The following is an 8,161-nucleotide window of genomic DNA, read 5'->3' on the forward strand; positions in this document are numbered from 1 at the left end:
AATAGATACATATTAACATACATACATATGGTCACGGCTATATCTCTTGCGGGGTAGACAGAGCCAACAGTTTTGAAAAGACAGAATGGCAACGTTCAGCTATTAAGCTTAATGATAGAATTAGAAGAAGCATATCCCTTAGTCGCCTTTTACGACATCTATGGGAAAGAGATGGAGTGGTCCTATTCTTTTTCGTATTGGTGCCGGGAACCATACGTATTAACCATTATTTTTAAGGCTACTTTTACCTCTGGATTTCGATGCCGTGGGGACTTCTAGGCATTGCAATAGTTGATGTCACTCCTGAAGGCTGGACCATCTCTGTACTGAGTTTTATCATAAACGCGAGCAGAGCAGCTGTGAGCAATTAGTTTATTATCTAAGTAAGGCTCTAAAGCGGTCATTATCAGGCATAATTTTATGAGTATCTATCTAATATTTACTCAGTAAGGGAATAGTTTTATACTATTATTTATAGATAGATTGACTGACATGTTGCAACGTGGAAACCTTTAGAGGCGTGCCCGAAGTCGGCTCACGTCACGTCATATTATCATAACCAAATTGTGGAGAGCATTGGCATCAAGTTGGCACGCGAGGTGCTTTATCAGAACAAACACCGGCGTCCGTGATCCAAGACTGAGCATCGCAATGCAACTGTATTTGAAAAATATATTCTTAAACTTAAAAATTTTATAACTAATTTTCTATCATAACCCCGTTATGATAGAAAATTAGTTATTTGTGTTTACAAATAACTAATTTTCTATCATAACGGGGTAGGTAAAGGCAACGTCACATAGGTATCGAAAGCCACGTTTTAACAAATTGAATTGAGTGAGATTCTGAGAGAATGATAGCTTGCCCGTCATCTATTGGACCGTATGCTTCATCGTTGTACTAGTAGAAAAACCTATTCAACTATCATAGAAATCTAGTCCAACAGCTACGCAGGTCTGCAGAATAAAGAAAACTATCAGTTGGATCAAATAAGTTTTGCAATAAAATGAGAAATGCCTTCAATCGATACCCTCCTTTTTGACAAACACTATCCTGAAAACTGCGTCATAATCGGTTCAGCGGATCTCGAGATAATCGCGGATAACTATACCTATTGGGACCCACCTTTTTTAGAGGCGGTTTACGGAATGTTTTTGTGTGATAGCCCAATTAGAAATAAAACATATCGTTCGTAAAAATTGATTGAAAGTTATTTGTGTGTTTGTGTTATCTGTAAGAGTTTAGGAGAGGCAGATTTAGTTGCTATGTTTAACTATAGGAAAACATACAATGGGAACCCTAAACAAAAGGACAAAATAATAGTCAGGCGCTTACAAAAACTAACCACGTGAATAACTTAAAGCGTATGTATAAAGCCAAAAAGAGCCTAAATTATAATCTAACCAAACTCAGCACGACATACTTTCCTTGTTGAATAAATTATAAATCTCTTTAGCAGCCATTAACCAGGTGATGGAGTAGCGAGGAAAGTGCTCGTGACCGAATGAGGGTAGGACCAAGTAATGGCTCACATCTTAATGCCACAAGCGCCATTGGTTTGGGAAGGGAGGTGACTAAGATATTTATCTAAATCTGGATTTTTAAATTTATGACATATGTTTCTTCTCCAGATTAAATGTTTTAATAATAATAGTAATTTATTTAAGCAATATACTACCGCAGGCTAATGTAATGCAGGGACGGTACAATTATTAAATTAAAAATCTCAGTCTAATTAAAATTTAAGTTTAATTAGACTGAACTAACGGTAAGTTCGAAAGTTTGGAAAAGAAGTCTAATAAGTTGGTGGATAAAGATTCAAAATTATACTGTGTACGTTTATTTCGGTAGAATTAAACATGCCCGATTTCTTTATGGGAATATCGAAAAGTGGAGAATCTCAAGAAGGCATAGGTATACCATAAAAACTTTGAAAAATTATTTAACAGTATGCAAAGTAACCTTGGACTTTAAACCAAAAGGCTGATAAGCTATGGTGAAAGATATTTATAAGAATGTACAAGAACAGTGGAACATTTGGACAAAATATTCAGATGAAAAAAAATTGTGTATGTCTGTAACTTTGATAAATTATGTCTGCATTAAAAAACCTTTTACAGCCAAACTGATTTTGAAAAGATTTTATGAGAAAGAGTAGATACTAATTTTAGGTTCCATGTAAGGTGCGGTGATTAAATTGGCCTATTCTTTATTATTAATCTAGGAAAAGTGCATTATTATTTGAAATAACGACAATAACATTCTGAAACTTCTAATCTTATAATATTTCTTTTCACAAAAGTTTCTTTGACATTTTTTAATGTTTCTATCATCAGATCTTCATGTTATGAATAAGAGACCTCTTCAAGACTTATACACTTCTGAAAAAAAAGAAGTCATCGATGTAGATTTACAAGTGGCCGTGTCATCGTGTAAACTCACAAAAACACACAGTCGAATTTTCATTCTAATTTTTTAAAATCGGCTAGAGAACCGACCGCTCATTCAATTTTCTTTTTATAAAGGTAGGTAGATATTTTCATTCACTCACCTCTTTGAAACCCGAGTGGACCCTAATTAGAGAGTTTGGGTGGATTATTAAGCGTACAGAGGGTTGCGAATGTATAATGTGTGTATCCTGGCAACCGTTACCCGAGAACATAACCTCTCCGTTTCAAAGTTAATGCTTACTGGTTTTGTGTTGGTACCAGAAAGATAAACCAACCTTTACTGAGTGTCTAACTGACTTAAAACCCATAGTGGGTTTAGAAATTTGAAATATGGAGTGTAAGTTTCTAATGTAGTCTAGAGGAGCATTTTTTTCTCACAAAATAAATAAATATCTAGGGGAACGTAAACTAACGGGAGTTTTCGCCATAAGCGGGCGATGCCGCAGGCGTCTTTGAGTCATATTATACTCGTATGGTTAATGGTAAGAGTTACTCAACGTATTAACAATCAGAATAAGGGAATAATCAAATGAAAACTGTTATTAAATACACTAAAAAATACTGGAGGTAGTGACCTCCCTACTGGGTATTCAATTTGTCTCTCACAATGTTCCTCTATCTTTGAGATCATGAAGTTTGGTATCAAAGGTTTGTATCGTTTGTTCTGACCACTGGACTTGACTACAACCGTAGGGCGCTTACTGTCGACCTTGCCATATTATCCATCACATACTTACAATGCCCGTGCCGTGTGGTTCCCGGCACCAATACAAAAAAGAATAGGACCACTCCATCTCTTTCCCATGGATATCGTAAAAGGCGACTTAGGGATAGACTTACAAACTTGGGATTCTTTTTTAGGCGATGGGCTAGCAACCTGTCGTCACTATTTGAATCTCAATTCTATCATTAAGCCAAATAGCTGAACGTGGCCATTCAGTCTTTTCAAGACTGTTGGCCCTGTCGACCCCGCAAGGGATAAAGACGTGACCATATGTATGTATGTATGTACATACTTACAAAATTAAAAAAAGACTGCGGACCAAACATATATAATTCGTTTTAGAATCGAACCCAGCACCTTGTGACTCAAAGGCGAACACATCATCGCTGGTCCACATATGCGAACAAGGAAGGGACAGGGCGTTAACCCTTCGGAAAGTAACCCGGTAATAATAGAGTTTCACGTACGGGTATCGTCAGGTTAATTAAAGGAGCTTCAAGAAGTGCCAGCTAAACGGAAGCTCGCATGACTATGAAAATTATTTTCAGCACGCAACCTATTTCACAATTTTCCTTTTGTTTTCTTAGTCTCCGCTATTAAAAAATGTTCTAAAATATTTCACTATTAAATTACATGATTTTTGACAAGATACTTTTAGAAACATAAGATATACTCGGGCCATATGCTCGCTTGAGCAGAACCCCAAGGTCGATTTTACCCATCATTTAATGGTTTTGGATATTTGAAGTAAGTACGATCAATTTTAACAGCTGAAAACGCATTGGGAATAAACCAATGCCACACCATAAGACAGGTTGGCACCTACCTCCAAATCGCAATTTCAAGGATCTTGGAAAAATCCGGTTATTACGCGGATTTATTGCCGTCTGACCACCGCGACTTAACAAGTAAACTTAACCCAACAAGGATCATGACAAGGTATAAAAATTAAAGACACAGACATACACAATCAAAGTGCCGTTTGGTTCTCGGCATCAAACACGACGTAGAAGGCGACTAAAGGCTACATAAGCTTATTAACTTTGAAAGTTTCATACAGGCGATGGGCAAGCAACCCTGTCACTATTTGAATCTCTATTCTTTTATTAAGCCAAACAGCTGAATGTGGCCTTGGTCTCTTCAAGACTGTGGGCTCTATCTATTCCGCAAGGGATACAGACATGATTATATGTATATCTAGCAAACATTTTACCTGGCAATATCGTGCGAACAAAACAGAGTTGGCAAAACTTCTTACACCTAAAGGTACTTAGTAGTAGGCTAAGAAGAGACATCATTCCAATTGCTAAGATCCTTCTATACTTTTCCGTTTCATCCACATTCATTTCTTAAACTTTACCTATGTCTTGAGTACGCAAATTTATTTTCTACTTAGTCGGTCGAGACAGCTGCAATGTCTTTGCAAAATTGGATATCGTAATGGTGCAATCGGGAACGAGATCATTGCACATGCACTTTTATGTGCGAGGAGTGCAATTCAATATTATTACTTAGAAAATAGTCGCAACCAATTTTACTGTGTGCTCGACCTGCTTTCAACTACTCACTGGTGAGTCGTGTAGATTTGTATTTCTAGTAGAAGTTTTAGAATATTCTGTAAGTAAAAATATTTTTGGAAGGTTTAAAATCTAGCTTCTATGTATACCCTAAGTGCGATATTTATCTTTATTTTCAGTTTTATATATTAGAATTAAGTTGGTTGGATAATCAACCTAAATTATTTACAAATAAACAAATTCTGCCTCATTAGATAATCAAATAAAAACTCACTGTAAAACCTTATTTTTGCCATTATCCGACACCTTCATAAACACATAATACGGCTACCTAGGTACTATTTACCGAATATAACAAGGACAAGCCTCGACAAATCCCTTGAGATTGATGCCCTTCATGGCCAGATTAGGACGATTACACACGAAACATACAAACCACGGTATGCAAATTACTTGGAGTGAAAGGGTTACGTCCTTCCTATTGAGGGAGGAAGAGTATTTCAAAGCATCAATATGTTTGAAGAATAATTTCCATCTTTAGGCTAAAGAAAGAGTGGAATTCTTGGTTGGATGCGCTGTTTGCCCGAACGATAAGCCTGTAGGGAAGTAGCTACGGCTAACAAAAATAATAACGAAATTTAAACTAAGTATTTCAAGAATGAAGTGATGGATGGACGTAAGTTCATATGGATTGCCTATGATACGTATTGTTACTTTCTGTTAATTTTTACTATAACAAATGTACTCATACATTATTTCTAAATTTTTCACATATGTACACTCAATCTTACATAAAACCGCGCATATATTTTGCAACCGGTATTAACGTTTATACTTCACATAAACGGGCCGCTCGAATTGGGGTGAAGGGACTAATTTTAACCGTTACGCCTGCCATGATAAAACGGTAGCATTACCACTCAAAGGGCTCGGGGAACACATGAGGTTGGATGACTTTTTTGAGGAATTTAATAATTAGGCTACCTACATGCAGTACAGAATAGGTACCTACATGCGACAAAGGATTATGATTTACTTATTAAGTAGATTGAGGTAGATATACTTACTTTACGTTAGTTTTGTTAATGTAAATTTTGTCGATTTTTGAGACAAACTATATGATCCAATGAAATAAGTTCTTCAAATGAATTTAAAAGAAACTGTGAATTTTTATATGAAGCCAAACCGCGACACAACCGCGGAACATAGTTAAAGTAGAAAAGGGGAGAATAAAATACCCTTAGGTATCTACTTTAGCCTAAAAAGTTCATAATTCGAGCCTAAATAATTTCATTCGAATTACGACGACAACCACAGAGTAATTAAAAATTCAAGAAAACAGATGTAACTTTCCTAGTTTACACAAATTAATTTAATCACTTAACCGCGTCTCCTTAGCAAACATCGTCGACAATGCGGCAACGATGAGTTTACCCGACTGCGACAGAAGGAGGGTAAAGTGTTTGTAAAAACTTTAGCGGAATGGGAAGTGGCGACGTTCCATTCCTTAATGAAATTACCGTAAAATTACGCTGGCGTATCTCCACCATTACGAGGATTAATTGAACATGAGGATTAAAATATTAAGAGTACAAATAGGACACAAATAAGAGTAATGGATTATTTGTAATGTTGACAAAGAAAATTGCAATTAGTTGCAGCTATGTGCCCAACGTTCAAGCATATTAAATTTTTGAGAATCCCATGATCAATCATGAATACCTAGGTAATACTCCCTTTATCATCTTCGCGCATTCCCAGTTGCACACTGGGGTCCGCTTTCCATCATTTATAATTCCACTTAATTCTGGTCCTGATGACATCATGAGACCATCTCTCTGATCGTTCTCAATGTTTCGCTTTCTAGAGAATAAATAGGGAAGTTGACTTGACCCAGCCCTTCACCTGGTGGATGGGTCAAGCCAACAAGCCCTGTGACAAAAACGCCTTCAGGACATAGCTTTCCTCGACGGTAAATAAGTAGTACCTAGATATTTTAACGAGGTACGCAGAGACTTCATTTTTCCATTCTCACTTCATCCACCTTCATAACCCTTTTCATGCAAGCTCGTCGATATTTTAATGTCAAAAATAAAATTTATTTTCAACAACACCAGATGCGTTTCCTTTGAAAACGAACACGAGCTGGTTTGCTTACATGTGAGCGGTTCAAACTTCTACGTAGATCAAAGTGACTCCCGCCACGTGCAAGTATTTACGCGAAATTTAACTTGCTTCATGCAACTTGACGGTCGGGAATATTATTCTATATACTTATATTATTCAGTGCAAACTTTCATAAATATAATAGATACTTATATTATTCAGTGTAAACTTACATAAATATTATAGATACTTATATTATTCAGTGCAAACTTACATAAATATTATAGATACTTATATTATTCAGTGCAAACTTGCAAATTTAGGGTCTTGCATCTCGCCAAAAGGTGCAGCTAACCTTTTCAGGGGCACCTAGCTCATAATGGGTCATGGTAACACATTCCTTAGCCTGAATTTACATGTTTCCTCACGATGTTTTCTTCACGTAAGAGCATTGGAGTTAGCACTCAAACTAATGTACGTAAGTCAGAAAAGAGTCATTGGCACATGGCCGAGGAAGGATTTGAACCACACGCATTACTTGCGCATTTAAGCCGTGTTGACTACCACCGACGGTCTCAAAAACATCAAATACATTTGTAATTTTATTTCATAAAACCACACTTGGCAGCCCTACGCAGTGTGTACTGCTTCCATTCAATTAGGTGCTTACTTTACCTATCAGTTTCGGCGACCTTTTATCACCAGGTCGCTGAGTTGCGAACAAATACTTATACTATTACTAGATAAGTTTTTATGATCTAGCGTTTTATCTGAAGAGGAAGAAAGTGGTTGATGTCGTTAAAACAGGATAAATATGTGCCTAATGACAAAAATGTTAATAATACATCTCTATGAAAATTTTGTCATAAATAAAACGTATGGTTAAGAATCTATGGTCGAACTGTATACCCGAATAAAAATTGTAATACACAAACAAGGGTGACTAAATCAACAACGCGCAGCCTAAACCAAAGAAACTACGAACTTTAAAGAAGCTTTATGTTACCACGTAATGCTGAGAAAAGAAAGGATTTTTCGAAATTTAATCCTTAAATAGGGTTAGAAGTTTATTGACTTATATATGGGAAGGAAAAGTACCGTGCTTATGATTAGTACCTACTCGTTCCTATTGGTTTTTCTATGTACAAAAGGTTTTTCTTAACACTAACCCAAAACGTGTCGTGTTTGAGTAAAATGCAAACTTTGGCAAGGTTAGAGTTATTATTATATGCCTTGACGTGGGCCCAAACTTATTAAAACAACATCGTGATGGAACGGTTGCTAAAATTACATCAAGGCAACTTCGTGCCGCTTATAGATACCTATTTTACCTACTTACTTATTAAGCTGCTTACACATCAATA

Source organism: Amyelois transitella, chromosome 5 (assembly GCF_032362555.1).
Source record: "Amyelois transitella isolate CPQ chromosome 5, ilAmyTran1.1, whole genome shotgun sequence".
Classification (NCBI taxonomy): Eukaryota; Metazoa; Arthropoda; class Insecta; order Lepidoptera; family Pyralidae; genus Amyelois; species Amyelois transitella.